The sequence below is a fragment of the Sus scrofa genome, chromosome 16 (assembly GCF_000003025.6).
Source record: "Sus scrofa isolate TJ Tabasco breed Duroc chromosome 16, Sscrofa11.1, whole genome shotgun sequence".
NCBI classification, from domain to species: Eukaryota; Metazoa; Chordata; class Mammalia; order Artiodactyla; family Suidae; genus Sus; species Sus scrofa.
The window spans coordinates 34,021,883-34,041,956 of NC_010458.4; the positions used below are offsets into that span (position 1 = coordinate 34,021,883).

Here is a 20,074-nt window from a genome sequence, read left to right on the forward strand (position 1 = left end):
CTCGTTTGTGAAATAAAGATAATTTCTCCCATTACTAAGTTGTTATAAAGACATATTATGGGTGTGGAAGTGTTTTGAGTAAGTTAAATATGCTACATGAATATTTAAACAAATTCAGGAATAGAGGAATGGAGACTGTAAGGAAAATTCCAAGAGAAGCCAAATTTCAAAAGCACCATCTGCCAAGTTCAGTGCTTACTCAAGGTGATTCCAGATTCCCCAATCCTGTGGCAAATGGAAGACCCACTTAGACATGTCACAGGGAGGCAAAGGAAAGAGGCTTGGGTGGATACTGCTTTTTTATGGTTTTAACTTTATGGAGCTAACAGACCAAGGAAGAGAACACTCTGTCCCTGCCTCCTCCACTTCACTCCATCCCTGGCCTTCAGGCCAGAAACAGCTCTGATCAGAGGAGTCAGGAATGCTAGACGGGAATGGAACTATGAAATCATTTTATGTAGAAGTGGGTTGATGTTTGTGTATGTTGCTAATTCTCTTACTCTAGACCTAAGTGGCTGCTACCTCAGACAGTTACTACCTGCTATGATCTGGACTCGATTTTCTTACCTTTTTCCTTCAGAAATCCCATGCTCCAGTCAAACTAGAATAGAGTCTATTACCTGAGAATTCTACACTTCCTCAGGACCACAAAAGATGGGAAGGGAAGTTGACACAGAGGGAATAGAATGCACAAAGAACAAAAGAGGAGGATATAAATATATGCAGGTGCAGTCACGGGTGTGGGCTTCAAAAGATGAGTCTGATTTAGACAGGGGGAGAGGAAAGGTAAGACCAGGTATGGACACACAGCCCACAAGGAGAGAGCTCAGGGCCTATCCAGTCCAGTGATTGCTACACTATATTCTGCAGATTGTTGGGAGTTTTAGGGAGTAGCGTCTCCCAACCCCAGGGGTCACAGTGAACAGGAATATAGAGTTGGGGTAAGGGAAGGCCCAGGATATGAGAATACAAGCTCCATACTGGTTATCAATTAAAATGACACATCTTTCTTAATATGCTCTACTTGTAAGATTTCCCACGAAGAAATGGTTTCATACCAAAGGCAAACAGAGCTAATAGAATCAAGTAACTGAGCCAGAAAGGACCTTTTTAATGACTGGAGACATTTTAGTAAAATAGGAAAATTTCACCTGTATCTCAATTCTTCTCACCTAATAACTCTTTGAAGCCTCCCTTTCACAAATTTTCTCCTTTCTTCCATTCCTGATTAATGTTCAAATACAGTGTTAAAAAAGGTTGAAAAGGTAGACATGAAAACAATATTGGTACGGCAGAGCAATGAGATTAGAGTTCCCCTCATGGCTCAGTGTCTAACGTACCTGACTAATATCCATGAGGATGCGGATTTGATCCCTGGTCTCAGTGAGTTAAGGGTCTGGTGCTGCCATAAGCCACGGTGTGGGTCGCAGATGTGGTTCAGATCTGGGATGGCTGTGACTGTGGTGTAGGCCAGTGGCTATAACTCCGATTCGACCCCTAGCCTGGGAACCTCCATATGCCACAAGTGCAGCCCTAAAAAGACAAAAGACAAAAAAAAAGGCGGGGGGGGGGAAAGCTTCCAGATGAGATAAAAAAGATAAAGTAGGGTACTTACCATATTTTAAAAAAATAACTCAGAGGCAATTTTCAAAACATAGACCAAGTGAGGAAAGTCCTGAATGATTAGAATAATAATTGAATAGGATGGATGGCAGAATAAAACATCTGACCAAAGAATTTAAAGTAGGTAAACTTTCTCTGCACCATTAAAATTCAGTGAATTAATTGACTTAGTTTTTAAAAATATCTTTCAAGTTGGTTCAGGCAAATAAGCTAATACAGGGATCTACAGAGACACAGACTTAGAGAGGTTATTTGCAGGTAGAATAGATATAAGGAAAATGGGAAGAAGAAGGAACTCACTCAATGTTTATTGTCTCACCAAAAAAAAAGTTTATTTATTCTTGGTTGCATCTGCAGCCAGGAGTCACACTCACACAGCAGCAACCCAAGCCACAGCAGTGACAGTGCCTGATCCTTAACTAGCTGAGCCATGAAGGAACTCCAAAAAATGGGTTTTGTTTTTGTTGTACAGGCTATATGTTTTAACTTTTATAATTTATAACATCTTTATTCTTACATGGTGCTTTACAGTGTTTTACAGATTAGGAAACGAAAACTATATCAAGAGTAAGAAGAAGCAAAGTTGTATTTTGATCCCCTCAGAATGCATATCTGGAGGGAGTTTATCTGTTTAAACTCAGTTTCTAAGATGCAGTAACACAAAAAAAAACTGGTTTTTAATACTGTGATATTCTCTGGAGATGGGGTTAAGATGGCGCAAGAAGAGGACTGGAGCTCAGTTTCTCTCATGAAAACCACAAAATTACAACCAAATGCTGAGCAACCGTCAATCAAATGGACTGAAAACTTTCAAAAGAATATCCTACTCCAGAAGACAAAGAGGAGGCCACATCAAGAAGCAGGAGGGGCAATTACACAATATAAGCAACCCCATCCCTCCCGGTGGGAAGCCCACAGACTGGAAAGGAACTGTATCACAGAGAATCACCTGCTGGAGTGAGAGTTCTGAGCCCCACGTCAAATCCCCATGCCTGGGGATCTGGCACTGGGAGAAAGAGTCCCCGGAGCATCTGGCATTGAAGGCAAGTGGGGCTTGTGCACAGGAGCTCCACAGGACGGGGTAAACGGAGACCCCACTCTTGAAAGGTGCACACAGACTTTCATAGGCACTGGGTCCCAGAGCAAAGCAAAGGCTCCATAGGAATCTGGGTCGACCTGACGGCAGTTCTCCTTGGATCTCCTGGGAAAACGGGGTGAATGTGCTTGTTGTGGGGGAGGGGCATTGGAGGCAAAGCTCTCAGCAGCATGCCTTTCTCTGGAGGTGGCCATTTTGGGAAAATCTGGCCCCACCTATCAGCACTGAGAAGCTCCAGGTCAAACAACAATCCAGGTGGGATCAGAGCCCCACCCATCAGTAAACAGGCTGCCTAAAGACCCCCCAGGCACACAGCTACCTCTAATCTCACCCAGAGACAAAGCCCCACCTACCAGTGGGCAGGCTCCCATCTGGGAACCTACAGCAAGCCTCCCCCCTACACCCCCTTAGCAACTTCAGCCACAAGGGGGGCAGATACCAAAAGTAAGAGAGGCTACAACTCTATCATCTGTAAAAAGGTCACCACACCAAAACCTATAAAAATGAAAAGACAGAGAACTATAACTCAGATGAGGGAGAAAGACAAAACCCCAGAAAAACAGCTAAGTGATCAGGAGATTCTCAGCCTGCAGGAAAAAGACTTTGGACTGTTGATGCTGAAGATGATGCAAGACATTGGAAATAAACTGGAGGCAAAGATGGATAATTTACAGGAAACACTAAGCAAAGAAATACAAAATATAAAACTTAAACACGAAGAGATGCAAAATACAATAACTGAAATACTGTGATATTCTCAATGGAGAGAGGAAAGAAGATAGGAATAAGTGGCAAGTTCAAGTGAAATAACATGACATATTCCCCTCACCTTGAAGAAATTCTCTCTCCCCCTCTATTTCCCCACAGCAACCCCCCCATACTATATTATAACCTACATAGTCAATGAAATTCACTGTCATTTTTGATGAAATACACACACACTTATACATACACATACACAAATTTTAAAATCAGATATAGAAGGAATTTCCTCATTTTAACAAGATACCATCAGACAACACACATACTTAAATGGCACTACCTCTGGTGTTGTACACTCCATCAGAAGTAATATAAATATGACCAATTGTATACTATTATCACATTTTTGTGAAGGTCCTAACAAATTCAATAAGGCAGGTTGAAATATCAGAAAGGTAGAGACACGTGGTCATCGTTTGCAATATGATTATGCCTCAAAAACAATTAGAATTAATAAGAGAGAATTTAGAAGGATGTCTAGATAAAATAAAAATATTTAAATATCAAACAATCATGAATATGTCAGAAATAGTTTAGGTATTTCTAAATATTTTAGAAAGCTCCAACAATAGTTTTTTGCTATTATACATGGAATCTTTTTGTGTTTCCATTGTGGCTCAGTGGAAACAAATCTGACTAGGAACCATGAGGATAAGGGTTCCATCCCTGGCCTTGCTCAATGGGTTAAGGATCCGATGTTGCCATGAGCTGTGGTGTAGGTCGCAGACCTGGCTTGTATCTGGCGTCACCGTGGCTGTGGTATAGTCTGGTGGCTGCAGCTCCAGTTTGACCCCTAGCCTGGGAACCTCCGTGTGCCTCAGATGCAGCCCTAAAAAGACAAAAATAAATAAATAAATAAATAAGTAGGATCTTTTTACAATTATTTTTTCCTAATATTTCCATGAAAAAAATCTACTGAAAAACATGACGGATTTATATAAATCGATTTCTATACTGCATTTCTGTTTAGGAAGATTCAATCTCATAGAAATTTCAATTCTTTTCAAATTAATTTATAAATTTAACACAATTCTAATAAAGCCCTAATAGAAATCTTTGCTTGTTTGTTTAGGGAATCTACATTGATTCTAACTTTTATTTGGAAGAATAAATGCATAAGCAGATTAATGAGTGGAAATCTGCCCTCCCAGATATCAAAACATACTTTAAAGCCACAGAAATTAAAACACTCTGGATTTGATTTAAGTATGGAAAAAGAGATCAGTGAAACAGAATATAGGGTCTAAATTAAAATCCACACATGTATAATTTGTTTTTAAGTATAAAACATAAAGATGAATTTTAAGATAACTGGAATATTTTAATGTTTTACATTTTAATGTTTTAAAAAATATTTTAATATTTAAAGTATGTAGCATTGAAATCATTGGCTGTCTACTTTCTGAAGAAGTGAGTTAAATCCATTTTGGAGGAATTTATTTTGTGTATGATGAAAGACAATATTCGTAAGTTCTTTTCTTTTTACATTTAAAAATACTTGAAGAAAATGTAGAATAGTTTCATACTTTTGAGGTGAAAAGGCTTTTCCAAGCATGTCACAAAGTCAAAAAACATTAAAGCAGAAAATTAACTTTGAATTTTGCTTTTATAGAAGTATGTAAAATTTTAACTCTTTCAATATGAGGAACTAATGAGAAGTATTACAAAATATTTTCAACATATATCAGAAAGGTTTAATATTTGTAAAATATTTAGTGCTTTTTTCTATCAGTTAAAAAACAAACAAAAGAAAAATGAGCAAAAATTAAACAATTAGATAAAACACAAATGACCACTATTATCTGGAAAGATACTGCTTAAATTCAATAATAAAGAAATAAAAAAATTTTAAGAGCAAGATTTACTTAAATCTCCCAGAGTAATCAAAGTGATGATACTCACTGATCTAACAGTATGGCAAAATAGGTACTCTCACACCAGTTGCAACATCTGGAAGATAATCTATTTACAATTTGAAAATTTTGCTGCACATGACTTTTGAGCTAATATTTCTAATTCTAGCAATTTATCCTAAAGAAATTATAAGACATATGTGTGAAGATATACTGTATAAAGGTGCTTATTGTAATACTGGTCATAATAATAAATGAATGTTAATAGCCTAATGTCTATCAATGGAGAATTAAATAAATACATCCTAGTCCAGCCACATAGTAAAACACTCTAGAGTTCCTGTCGTGGCTCAGTGGTTAACGAATCCGACCAGGAACCATGAGGTTGTGGGTTCAATCCCTGGCCTTGCTCAGCAGGTTAGGGATCCGGCGTTGCCCTGAGCTGTGCTGTAGGTTGCAGATGCGGCTCGGATCCCACATTGCTGTGGCTCTGGCGTAGGCCGGTGGCTACATCGCCAATTCGACCCCTAGCCTGGGAACCTCCATATGCCGCGGGAGCGGCCCAAGAAATGGCAAAAAGACACACACACACACAAAACACTCTATAGATGTTTTTTAAACGATGAGGGAGATCACATTGACATGGGAAAATGTCCCAATACCTTAAAATGAAATAATAAGGTAAGTTGCAGAGAAATATATATATAGTGTGATCCCATTTATATTTTTTAAAATACATGATATATGTAAGCATAAAATCATGCTTACATATATCAAACTGTTCATCTGTTAGAGACTTGGGACTGGAAAATGCCGTTCTATTATATTGCTTTAATCTTTACAACTAAAATGTGTTAGATTTTTCAAAAAGATGTGTCAGGAAAATAACAAAGCATTTGCGACAAAAGCATTTGTAACAAAGCATTAGCTAGATTTGCTAATTATGCTAATTATTACATTTACCAGAACCTAGAGAAGACTATTACTAGTGAAAGTGGAAGAGGTCAGCCCAGTTATTGGGATTTCTCATGTAATCTGTATGATCAACAACGACAGAATCAGCTTCCAGCTGTATCATATCCTGTTCTCTGAAGAGTTTGCATGCAATAAAGCCATTAACCATGACCTTAAATAGTCAGTCTTATCTAAAGGCACATGAGGTGAGGGTATGAAAGCCTGGCCTTGTAGCTGCTGACCCTGGGACATGTATCCCGTGTGGGAGGGAGTCACTCTGAAATAAGATGCCAGCTGTGGAGTCAGAAAGGCACAGACAACCAAGTTCTCCATCAGTGGACCTTACCAATGTGGGTGTGCCAGGCTAAGTGGCAGGAAATGCAAAGACTACAAGACCAGCTTGCCAGAATTCAACATCAGGACCAGCAATCTGCATTTTAATTTGAGGTCCTAGAGCTAAAAGTCACTCAGTTATAGCCTCAAAACCAACAGCCTGGCAAAGAAGATGCCCTGCCTTTCCTCTCTCTTATTTCAAGGGTTTGTTTGGAGTCATAGTTATGCCCACCAGGGAAAGTGTTGAGAGCTCTCTGTTCAGAGCCAGGTCCTGAGAAGCCCACTGCAGGTGGGGCATGAAGTGGGGTCTGGAGCAGAGGTTTCATAGAGAAGTTCTCATTGGCTCAGTTCCTCCTACCAGTTCCTGGTGCACTTTCGAGAGGGGATGGAGCTGGGCTCAGGCTAAAAAAAGCAATGTGGCCACAACCCATTCCTGAATGTAGAAAGAAAACTGAGGAAGAACACACCACAGTTGCCTAACACAGCCTTCTCTAAAGCCATGGAAACCTGATTTTCTGAAGAGTAGGAAGGTGCACTCAAGTAGCAACTAGTTTTCTTTTTCTCACCCTTCTCCCAGACCCCCTACCTTCTCTCAGACCTTCTGAGTTGAGGAACAGGTGTCCAAGTGATGAATGTCACATTCCTATTTACTTTTCCCAATTGGTGGGCTGCTGTTGTCAAGCCCTGCACCTTATGTCTTGTTCTGGCAAGCTGGTCCAGGAGTAAAAGACTAGAGACTCTGGCTAGTGGATTCTAACTGTCTCAAAGGTCAAATCTTTGAAATCTCAGTGGCTTCAGAGAGCAATGGCTTATTTCATGCTTATGTAAAGTCTCATGTGAGTTGGGAGGCTGTCCTCCGTCTTGTAGCTTTGCTGCATGTCCCACCTGATCTCCAAGTTGTCCTTTACAGAGCACACGAAGGATGAAGAAACACCAGTCTGAATTCACTAGCCTGGAAGAGGCATGCACTACACTTATACACAAAGTTCAAGCCAGATATCATGTGATTTCAACATAACTGCAAAAGAAGCTGGGAAGTGTTAGAAGAACATGTGGAATAACACTGTGCACCAACTATCTCTGGCACATTAATCATGCCTGGAAATGTTTTGTGAAATCTCAAAATGGAAGAGCAGAGCAGTAGAAAGAGACCTTGACTGACAGTGTTCCAGAGTCATTTCTGCCACTGGTTAGCTGGGGAAACCCTCAGCTCCTCCATACTTCTGTGTCCTTGTCTATAGAAGATGAAGTGGGGTTGTAGGGCCAATGTTATTTCTGGGTCAAAAAACACAGTTCCATGAGAAGGCTGTGAGCATAGTACATGGGAGATTGCTCAGCATTTCATCAAAGATTCCACATATAGAAAGCCCTAGTGGAGAAAGCCATGGTGGTTTCTCCCCTTCTTTGAGTGCCTGCCTCTCCTAATGTCATTTAAGAGGCTACCAGTTCTCAGGAGCCTGACCTTCACTGAACTTGTGCTCTTAGAAGCTCACTGGAAAACCATAGAGAACCTGAGTTCTATGAAGATGGGCAACAAATCTCTATTCATATTACTGAAACATATACAGGGGTGAGGGAGCCTCCTAATTTCTTAACCCAAACACTGTACATACTTCCCCTGTCAATGAACAAAAACATTTGTGTATCTGCTCTGGGCAAGCAGATACTCCTGTTATTTTCAAATAGTATTTTAAATTCTAGGTGCTAACATGAGGATTGTACTACCTGACTCTAGGTTCCTTCAAGCTTTAACAATTATACCTCTCTTGAGAGTTATTAGAATGCATTGGCTAAGAGCATGGCTTGTGGAGCCAGATGGCCCAAGTTCAAATTGCAGCTCCAGCACTGTCATGGCTTGGGTTCCTCAGGAAGCAGACTCTGAGTCAAGGGTTTTAGAGCACTGAAGATTTATTAAGGAGTGTTCCTGGGATTAATTACTATGGAAGGAAAAGGAAATAAATAGGATTGGGCTAAGGGAGAAATTAAGCTACTGTATCATCTCAGTGTAGGCCCAAGTGAATCCTTCAGGATTCTGACACTGAAATGGACTTTCAGAATTATTCTGAGATGGACTGAGAGAGGCAGAGCCTTTGTACTCCTCTGTCAATCAATCACTGGATGTGGGCTGCCCTGGGAAGCAAGTATGGCCCTAGGCTTGATGGCTCTCTTTAGCCAAGGCCATTCCCAGAGAGGGCTGACATCTAGGAGCTGTCTAAAGCCACACTCTCAGCAGGTGTAAGCCCTTCACCCCTGATGAGGGATCTGAGCAGCACATCTCAGTGTCTGTATTAGAACTTACTAGTTATATGACCTTGAGTAAGTTACTCAGTCTCTTTATCTCTATTTTACAAATGAGGAAAACGAGGAACTATAGGTATCTCTACTTCATAGAGTGGCATAATTAAATGAGTTAGCACGGGCAAGACATTCACTGAGTACTTGCTATATGCCTGGCACTGTTCTAAGTTATCTAAGTTATCACCTGCCTCTAACAAAGTGCACAAGATCAGGAATGTTCAAATTCAGAGATTAATTGGGACTGTGGAGTCTTATGAGAGACCAGAAAAGCAAGAGATGGCCCCCTTAAAAATCTGTCTGTAGCTCAATCTATGATTGATTCCTCAGAGGCCCAGGCTGTCAGGCAAAATGCCTAGCATGACAGACTTTGAATCAGTTCACATTCATTCCAAAGGTTACAACCATAAGAAGCTCAAGGATAAAACAGTTGTCATTTTACCTAAAATGTCCTTTTTAATGCTTCTGAATATGATCAATTCTGATCTGTCTTCTGAATATACCAATTCTGATATAATAGGGGAAATGTTCTATCTCTTTTATGATGGCATTTAAGAGCCCTGTCTTTTGAATCCAGTCCCCAAATTCTCTAGATTCTTCAAGGTACTGGAAGAATGTGTCAGTTCTCCTGGAGGAAGCCCCAGCCCCCTTTCTTGCAGGGCTGGAAGGTTCCTGGATATTTTTCAGGGAGGGATTTGTTCCAGGTGTGGACCCAGCTGTCCAACTCCACCAGCATCTGCTCTTGGTATGGGCCATTTGCTTAGGAATACAATTATGATTCATGAAGAAAATCTAAGGCTGAAGACTATGGGGCCTGCAGGAAGCAAAAGGGCGTGCTGGGCTGAGTGTTCCGTCTTCCTTGCTGAAGTCATACAATAACTGGAAAGGTGATGGGAACTTTCCTTCTACAGCCTCAGAGAATATCCCCTGTATCTTCTGCGAACTATCCCCATAGCTCTGTGAACTAGCCTCTCCTTCTCTTTAAAGTGCGAATGGCAATACCTAATTGACTTGCTATAAGAAACTAAGGTTCTTGTCCTGGACTCGCCTTCTTACCACCTGGTCCAAGACTATGTTGTTACTCTAAAAAGTCACTCAGCTTTTCTCTTCCATAGTCTATGTTGCCATTGGGGTGGGTCAGATAGAAACTTACTCTACATGGAAACCTCCAATTATTTTCCTTTCTTCTAATGAATAAAACTTGGTTTTCCCCTGCCCCCACCCAACCACTCTTTTCCCCTCCCCAACCACTCTTTTCCCCTCCCCTCCTCCAAACCATTCTGCCTTCACCCCTCCTTGATTAGCTGCCAGTGCTGGTTCTAACTCTCTACACATTTCAGTAGAAATAAAACAGTTGTTTTCAATTACATTCCAAAGCATAGGCAAACATTTCTGAAAGCAGCTTCCTAATTTTCAATTGACCGTGGCAATAACCACCTCAGAGAAGAAAACTCTTTCCAGGAAGAATGCAAACCTCATTTATTCAGAAAGCAACTTGGGGCTTCTTTTTGCATTGCAAAAAAATGGGGGGGGGGTTCCTGTGCTCATAAGGAGGGGTTTCTCAGCAAAGCACTCTGTCTAGAAGCAAATCCACCAGAGGTCAGGATGGAGGCGCCATAAGATAGATTTCTGGCCTCCAGAGCTGGGAGGAAACTCAAGAGAAGCAGGAGGGAAGGCCTAGTTCTTCCATTACTGGACTGGGTAAGATGCAGGCCACAGTGGGGCCCTGATAGTTTGCAAACCTAAGCTGCTCTTTCATCTATAACATGAGAAGAACCTTGAAGCAGCCAGCCTAGAGTGGCAGGAGAAAATGAGAAGAAGGCAGGGTGATGTGGTAGAAAGAGCATGATGATACAAGTCAGGAAAGTAGGGTTGTAGACCAGGCTCGGCCACAAGCCATCTGACTGTCTTGTGCTGGATTCCTCTGCACCCTGCTATCTGTCCTGAGACGCTTCTCTCTATGGACTAGGTCAAGGGTAATCTGGCCCTTTGGTTTCCCACTGGGTTCAGTGGACGGCAGCCACTGGCAGGAGGTCAGAAAGGAGAAGGGTGATATGGAGTATTTATTCCCCCAACTCTCTCCCTTCCCTTGCACTCTCTAAGGGTGGCTGCTTCTCATAGCCATACAGCCACTCTCTCTACCTCTAGGAACCAGTCCTTCCTTTGTCCTTTCTGTCTGAGGGGCTGCAAAGTCACCCTGCAATTGCAAGCCCCCCGGGTGGTGGGGGGGGGGTGTTTACAGAGCCATACTTATTTTCCCTGAACCTGCCCACATTTCTGTTGAGTTTGTTATTGAGTACTTCTCAGTGACTCAGTTTGGTGTGCCTTCTGGGACCCTGCAGCTTACAAATTCATCTTTATGATGTTTTTACAGGCAGGGACTCTGAATTTCCCAGTGCCCCTCAGTATAATCTCATTTAGGAGAATGATATATGAAAGCAGTGACTTTTCTTTGACTTGAAAACTGAGGCCCAGAAAAGTAAATCATTTATCTTCTCTACCTCCCTTAAGCTACATACTGAAGGGGATCTTGGCAGCCACTAGGGAGAGGATGGAAAGGCTGGGAAGGTGACTTAAGCCTCCATCGATGCTTCAAAAGCTCCTCTTTATCTGCTTAATGAAATTTTAGGCAAAAACTCCAAAATTTTGGAGAACAAAAATGATCACCAAAGAGCACTGTGTGTTGAGCAGAAGAGCCCATATGTAGACTTCGAAATAAATGCAACCTCTGATGTTATTTTAGGAGTAAAACCCTTATTCCAAGAAGAGCCGAAGGAAAATGCAGTAGGAGCATTTTGCAGTGCCAGCCCCTCATACTCTCTTTTTAGAATTCATTCCTTCTCAGAACTCTTACAAAGAGGTGACAAGATGATTGTGTTTTTTGTTTGTTTGCTTGTTTTTTTAACCAAGTAATTCCACCCCATTGCTGGCCACAGCTAACTGAATTCAAGGGGATCTGGGCCAGGAAGAATGAATCTATAAGCTGCTAAGAAAATAAGTTACTTTCTCGTGAGAATTTGAGCCAGGCAAACCTCAATTGTAGTCAGATGATGTTATGCCCTGGAGCAACAGTCAGACAGCATGGGGACAATGGAGAGGCTCAGGCCAGCAAGAGAGGGAAGTAAAACTAAACTTTGTGTCAGAAGCTGGTCCACTGCAAGGGAATAGAGCAGGTCACAGAGAGCATGTCTCTTGTTTCCTCCATGTGGTTTTTTTTCTTGGTTTCTAATATCTTCATAGACCCTCTCATGCTGGCTGTTTTTCCCACCACTGGGTCCTAAGATTTCTTCTTGAATTTTTACAAACGAGTACTCTTTTCTTGTGCTAGATTGAGTATCAGATAGATACATACATACGTACTTAAGTAAATGAAGGAGAAAGGACAAATCTTCCTTATAGAAGAATTCCAAATAATATATGAACACATGCCCCCATCCAGTAGATGGAACTCAACTTCCTTTTTTCAAGTGTGAGCTGGACTTAGTGACTCCATTCCAACAAATGGAGTATGGAAAGGGGAAAATATTAGCTTCACAGTGGAGAAACCTGGGAGACAGCCCTTTAACCAGCTGATCAAAGTTAAAATCACCCATGATAAGTCATGTGGACATCATGTATCCCCTGAGATTTAACCCTTGAAGAGAAGAGACACTTCACCTCTGTAGTAATTTTCCCCCAAATCCATAATTCCAGTCAACTAATGAGAAAACATCAGGTAAGTCCAACTTGAGGAACATTCTACAAAATAACTGACTAGTTCTTTTAGAAAACAAGGAAAGACTCTAAGAAACTGTCAAAGAAGAAAAGAGACCTGGGAGACATGACAGCCAAAAGGAAAGTTCTGTCCTGATTTAGATCTTGAAAGAGAAAAGGGCCCTGAATGGAAATGTTGGTGAAATCCAAATAAAGTATGTGATTTAGAGAATGATGTCATACCAATGGTTGTTTCTTAGTTTTGACAAATGTGCCATAGCTGTATAAGACATTAATGTTGGGGGAAGCTAGGTGAGAACATATGAGGACACTCTCTACGATCTCAGCAACTTTTTTGTAAATCTATAATTACTATAATTAGTAATTACAAAAAGATGACCGAGAAGTTCACTGAATCTCCAGGAGCACCGGATGCATGGGGGCTACAGAGCCAGGAAGTGCTGCCAACCTCACATGGTGGAACTGGGCCAATGAAGATTCCACAGGCCCCCATTGGGCACAGACACTGCAGACCCCCCACCCACCCCACAACACCGGGTCCTCTTCTCTGTCACTGCTGCCTCTAAAAACCAGATGTTACTTCTACTACCACCATCTGTTACCAGAATGGAGTCTAGACAGCCCTTGCTCCCTCCTGTTGCTGGCTATGCTGACACATCTGCTGCAGGGAGGGTAGGACTTGAATACCTGACATTTCAGCTTCTTTTCCTGGACAGGAGCACTGCTTCCTAAAATGGGAGGTTTCCCAGACATTAGGAAGGTGTTTCCAATGCTCAGTGGCCATAAAGAAGGACATATGTCCATTGCATAGAGATCATCTAACTGGAGTGGTCAGACAAGGCCCCTTGGAGGAAACAGAATACAGATAATGCATTATTGTAGTAAAACAAAATTGGAATAAAATTCAACAGCATCTGGCACTCAGTCCTGTGGCTGAGGTGCAATTCTGATAAGTAGAAATGCATCATTCTCATGCAAACATTATACTGAACAAGCAGAACTAGAATGTCAGCAGAAAACAACTTCATTTTTGTCTGCCATTGTCCCTTTCGATCCCTGTGGGGCCTGGGTAGGGAAGTCATCAAGAATTTTCTGGTCACTCTTGGGTAATACAAGCAGTTTAAGGGTCACTTCAAGTCATAAATCACAATTTCAGGTTAGCATCAAAATGTCCAGTCTTACGTAATAGTCAAAACTTCAAATTTGCTTTTAAGTTGAGGCTTCCCTCCATCTGATGGTTTGGGTCTGAAGTCAAGGAAGCAAAGGGTCTTTTTTTCTCTTGTCTCTGACTTCCTCTGACTATTCATGGTTTCAACCCCTCCAGAGGTGGGTAGGTCAGGGGAGCAGAAGTTTCTACTTACCTGCTACTGTCATAAAGTTTAGAATTTGTGATTTTGTTTTTGCAAATGTTTAAAGTTGACTTTTCTCATGAGCTCTGACAATGGTTCTTCAGAGATCCTTGAGATTTCTCATCTGCAATTCCTTGGCAGGGCAAATGCAACTTTTTGACGGGTCCTTCCTTTTTTCTTCATCTTCTAAAAATCCAGCTTCTCTTCACTCAAGTCTATGCCTCTCTAGACTACTGTCTCAGATAAGATGACCCCTGTGCCAGCTTGTTCTCTGAATCCACATCTGGTCCACAAGAAACACTCATGTGCTAATCTTCCTTGACTTATGATGGGGTTATATCCCAATAAGTTGAAATTATTGTAAGTCAAAAATGCATTTAATCTATGGAACATCATAGCTTGGTCTAGCCTACCTTAACATGACCAAAACACTTACAGTAGCCTGCAATTGGATAAAATCATCTAACATGAAGCCTAATTTATAAAAAGGAGTGAATATATCATATAATTTATTGAATACTGTACTGAAAGTGAAAAACAGAACGGTTGTATGGGTATAGGATGGTTGTAGGTGTATTGGTTGTTGACCCTCATGATTGTCAGGCTGACTGGGAGCTACAGGTCATTGCCACTGTCCAGCATCAGGAGAGTATCTACCACATATTCTGCTGGGAAAAGATTAAAATTCAAAATTAAAAGTATGGTTTCTACTGAATGAATATCACTTTCCCACCATTACAAAGTCTAAAAATTCTAAGTCAAACTATGACAAGTCAGAGGCTATTTGTATTCACTCAGTGGCCTGACAGCTCTGGAAAACTGACCTCCTCTCATGGATATCTCTCCTTTGAACAACAATGAAAGCAACTAGTCTGTCTCTCTCTCACCCTTTAGATCATTCTATGTCCTCAGACACAGGAGACCTATATTAACCTCTTTAAAAATCCCTTGAACCTCCTTTCCCTAAGCTTAAACATTCAGAGACTCCTAGACCTTCCCTTGAGGTAGAGGTGGGGTAGAACTCATGGCAAAAGAACAGCTTTCTCTCAAATTCTTCTTCACTCATTTCCAATTTCTAACTCTTTTCCCCATAAGAGGGAATTTAAGGGTCATTTAGCCTGATCACTTCTTTTGAAAAAACTTTATCATGGTGAAGCCCTTTACTTTGAACTGGGATATCTATTGCCTTGGTGTTTCAAATGAAAGTTTCATTTCAACACCCCATGATCTTGGATATCCATCCTCAAAGCAAATACAGGTTGCATTATCCCTCCTGGCTCTTCCAGCTTGCTAGGACAACCTAACTTTCAACAATCACGTGGGGTGAGCTGGGGAAGGGGCAGCTGCAGGCACAGGCACTTAGCGTAGAAATGTATATGGTTAACTTCTGCATGGTTCTGGTGACTACCCCTCCCCCAGGGTCTACTCAATACCAGTTATCTTTCCAAATGTGATCTGTGCTCTAAACTAAGGTAAATATTTCAGCTTCTCCCTCACAGACTTAAAACATTTCAAATTCCCAAATTCATTCTATTTTTATTCCACAATAAAACAAATCTTCCTAGATAAAAACTGTTTGCTGTCCATTCAATACACATGCTTCTGTTTGAACTCATGGCCCTTTTCAGGGAGGTTTATAGCAAGAGTGCTAATAGAATGCAAAAATCCTCAAGAGAAATTCAGCAAATATATATAAAGGATTATACACCATGGCCAAATGGGATTGGTTGGTTAAATATCTAAAAATCAATTAATGTATCCACTATATCAATAGAACATGGAACAAAAATCACATGATCGCTTGAATAAATACAAGAAAAATACTGGACAAAATTCAGTATCCTGGAGTTCCTGCTGTGGTGCAACAGGATCAGCAGTGTCTCTGGAGTACTGGGATGCAGGTTCAATCCCCAGCCTGGCACAATGGGTTAAGGATCCAGCATTGCCACAGTTGTAGTGTAGGTTGCAACTGCGGCTCAGATCTGATCCCTGGCCCAGGAACTCCATGTGCCACGGGACTGCTCCCCACCAAAAAAAGTTCAATATTCCTTCACGATAAAAACATTCAATAAACTAGGAGTAGAAGGGAACCTCCTCAACATGATAAAGGACATCTACAGGAACCCTATAGCTGTCAATATATACTTAATGGCAAGAGTGAAACTTTCTCCCTAAGGTCAAAAACAAGGCAAGGAGATCCGTTCCCACCACTCCTATTCAACACTGTAGTAGAAGTTATAGTAAGGATAATTAGGCAAGAAAATGAAATAAAAAGGAACCTAGACTGGAAAGGTAAAGCTACCTGTATTTTCAAATGAAATAATCTTATAAGTAGATAATCCTAAGAAATCCACTAAGAAACAATTAAAAGATTTCAACAAAGTTGCAGATTATAAAATCAATATACAAAAATCAGTTGTATTTCTATGTATTAGCAATACACAAAATTAAGAAGGTAAAAATTAAAATTAAGAAAACAATTTCATTTACAATAGCATCACAAACAATAAAATACTTAGGAATAAATTTAACTAAGGAAGTGCAAGACGTATAAATTGAAAACAACAAAACATTGTTGGAAGAAATTAAAAAGTCCTAAATAAATAAAAAGACAGCCTATGTTCAATGGATCATAAGACTTAATATTGTTAAGATTTAATAGTCCCTAAATTTAAAATTTATCTACAGATTCAATGAGATCTCTATCAAAATCTTGATGCCTTCTTTGCAGAAACGGATAAGCTGATTTTAAAGTTCATATGGAAATTAAAGGAGCCCCAAATAGGCAAAACAATCTTGGGAAAGAAGAACAAAGTTGGAGAACTCACTTCCAAATTTCAAAACTTACTACAAAGCTATAGTAATCAAGTCAGGGCGCAGCTGGCATAAGGACCAATAGAATATACAAAAATATAAAAATCAATAAAATAGAACTGAGAGTACAGAAATAATATAATATAGAAATCAATAGAACAGAACTGAGAGTACAAAAATAATCTCTTACGGTCAACTGGTTTTTGACAAAGGAGTGAAGGTAATTAAATGGAAAGATAATAGTCTCTTAAACAAATGGTGCTAAGAAAAGTATATATTCACATGCTATTGAATGAAGTTGGACCTCTACTTCATACCATATACACTATGTATAAAAATGAACTCAAATGAGACAAAGATCTAATTTTAAGACCTAAAAATAGAAAACTCTTAAAAGCAAGCAAAGGTATATATCTTCATGACTTTGGATTAAGGAAATGTTTTCTTAGATATTACACCCAAGGTACAGTGACAAAAGAAAAAATTCATAAATTAAACATCATTGAAATTAAAGCCTTTTGTGTTTCATATGACAGCATTAAGTGAAAAGACAGAGTTCCTGTTGTGGCTCAGTGTCCACGAGGATGTGTGTTCAATCCCTGGCCTTGCTCAGTGGGTTAAGGACCCAGCGTTGCTTCAAGCTGCCACAGACGTGGCCCTAAAAAGCAAAGCAAAAAAAAAAAGAAAGGTAAAAAGACAATCCACAGAATGGGAGAACAATTTTGCGTATCACATATCTGATAGGGACTACTATCCATAAAATATAATATCTCTTAAAACTCAATAATTTTTTAATTTAATAACCCAATTAACAAAGGATCTGAATAGACATTTCGCTAAGATATATAAATGGTCAATGAGTAAATTAAAAGATGTTCAACATCATCACTCATCAGGGAAATGCTAATCAAAATGACAGTGAGATATCACTTCTTACCCACTAGGATGGGAAAATCAAAAAGACAAGCAGTACTGTTGAGAATATAGAAACACTGGAACCCTCATATACTGACAGTGGGAATCTAAAACGTGGCAGCCACTTTGGAAAATAGTCTGGCAGTTTTTCAAAAGGTTAAACAAAGAATTAATTACCCAGCAGTTCCACTTCTAGGTATATATCCAAGAGAAATGAAAACATGTATCTACACAAAACAGGTTTGTGAATATTTATAGCAGCACTTTTTACAATGGCCAAAAAAAAAAAAAAAAGTAGAAACAACTCAAATGTCCATTAACTGATGCATGGATAAATGAAATGTGGTATAGCCATACAATGAAACATTATGCTGTCACAAAAAGAAACTAATACATGCCACAACATGATGAACCTTGAAAACATTATGCTAAGTGAAACAAGCCAGTCTCAAAGGACCAAATATTGTGTCATTCTATCTATATTAAATATCCAGAATAAGCAAATCTACAGAGATATAAAGTATATTAGTAGTTGCTCAGGGGTGGGAAATTTGGAGGTAGATGAAGAGTGACTCAATGGATACAGGGCTTCTTTCTGAGGTGATGAAAATATTCTAAAATTGATTGCAGCAATGGCTGCATAGCTCTGTAAATACACTAAAAAGTATTGAATTGTATACTTTGAATGAATCATATGGTGTGTAAATAATGTCTCAATAAAGCCATAATTTTTTTTAAGTGCTGATGTAGTCTTTGCTTTGTGACAGCATGAGCAGTGCTGAGATGAAAAACAGAAGAGTCTTTAAAAAATATTATAAAATGTAGTGAATCTTGGTCTTGCTAAAAATTGTGGTAAATGAGTTATTGTTCCTGGGACCAAACACAACCACCAGAGAAACTATAATTGAGAGTTAGGAGATTTTTTTCAGCTAGTAAGTAGTTTGGGAAAAGCCCAGTTTCTCAGCCTGATGCCAAAACAGAGACTTGGGCCAGGATCCCACCAGCACAAGGCCTCCTGGCTCCCACCTGTGGGCAGACAACAATGTCTCAGCAGATCTGGGCTGCTGCAGATAAAGGGTTCTGCAAGGTGTGAGCCCTGGAGGCAAGTAACACAGACAATAACTGTGTGCCTAAAGGTCATGCAAGAGCCAAGAGTCCCAGGATCCATGGTCCTAGGGCACACAAAATAAAGAGAAAGTGAACTATTGTCTTAGCTTGGGTTTTCTCCAAAGCAAAGGCTCCTCTGTGAGAGGGAGCAGGAGTGAGGGACAGGGATAATAAATGGGACCAAAAGGGTCCACACACCAATGTATTTGTGCTCAATCTTCAGGACATTCTGAGAAGCCTCACAGAATGCATTTTATAACTGTTAACCCATGGGATGAAAGGAAGAAGCATTTTTTTGTCAGCTCCATTTTACCACTGGCCAAGGGCTGCTCTATGGGGAGCTAACTTTCCCTGCTTGCAGGGAGTGCAAGCGAAAGTTCCAACAGGCATGCTGTGGAGACAAGGGACCCAGGGCAGAACGCACAAGGCACACAGTACACTCATTATCATTGTAAATACACCCAGAACTGGTAGCCTCAGCCATAGTTACAGGAGGAAGCCAAGTTGAGAGAATTTGAAACAATGCTTAAAAGGGGTCTGATGTAACTATCAATTTACTGTGAGGTCTCAGAATCAGCTACAGAATTTTTATGGTCCAGCGAGACATGAAAATGTGGCATCCTTGTTCAAAAACTATTAGAATTTCCAATGGTGACAGAAGAGCAATAAGCCAAGCTTGGTGTCCTTCTGAGAGTGATTCTTTTTTTTTTTTTTTTTTTAGGGCCGCAACCACAGCATATGGAGGTTCCCAGGCTAGGAGTCGAAATCAGAGCTGTAGCTGCTGGCCTATATCACAGCAACAGCAATGCCAGATCCGAGCCATGTCTGTGACCTACACCACAGCTCACAGCAATGCCAGATCCTTAACCCACTGAGAGAGGCCAGGGATCAAACCAGCATCCTCATGGATACTAGTCAGATTCGTTTCCCTGAGCCACAGTGTGAACTCCTGAGAGTGGATTCTTGAGTAGCAAATACCCTCACCCCTACTCCTACACACACACACACACACACACACACACACACACACACACACACACACACCCAGGACCAAGGTCAAGTCTGGTCAAAGACGGGAATTTTTTATAAAGCTGCTTATTCTGTTCTTACTTTAGAAATGAAATTATGGTGATGATAAGCAGCATTTTTTTTTTTTTTTACTAAGGAATGATATTAAATTTTTTTTTTTAAATATCAGTCCTTTGCCAATCCTGGACTTAAAAAGAAAATTACTGGCTCATGAATTCCTGGAAAAAAAT

At 40.3% G+C, this 20,074-nt stretch overlaps 1 protein-coding gene across 12 annotated transcripts in view; it reads right to left on the reverse strand.

Annotated features, from left to right (window-relative positions):
* The window catches only part of LOC100737060 (chondroitin sulfate proteoglycan 4-like), a 142,190-nt gene that overhangs the window by 50,393 nt on the left and 71,723 nt on the right, over positions 1 to 20,074 (reverse strand). For 2 of the 12 annotated variants that reach the window (XR_002339742.1, XR_002339740.1), the window contains one exon: positions 10,165 to 17,451. The exons of 8 other annotated variants lie outside the window; for them this stretch is intronic. The gene's annotated coding sequence lies outside the window, so the exon portion shown is untranslated. Of the gene's footprint in view, positions 1 to 10,164; positions 17,452 to 20,074 lie in introns of those variants that run through there. 2 more of the 12 variants (XR_002339745.1, XR_001301795.2) reach the window with 1 other exon arrangement.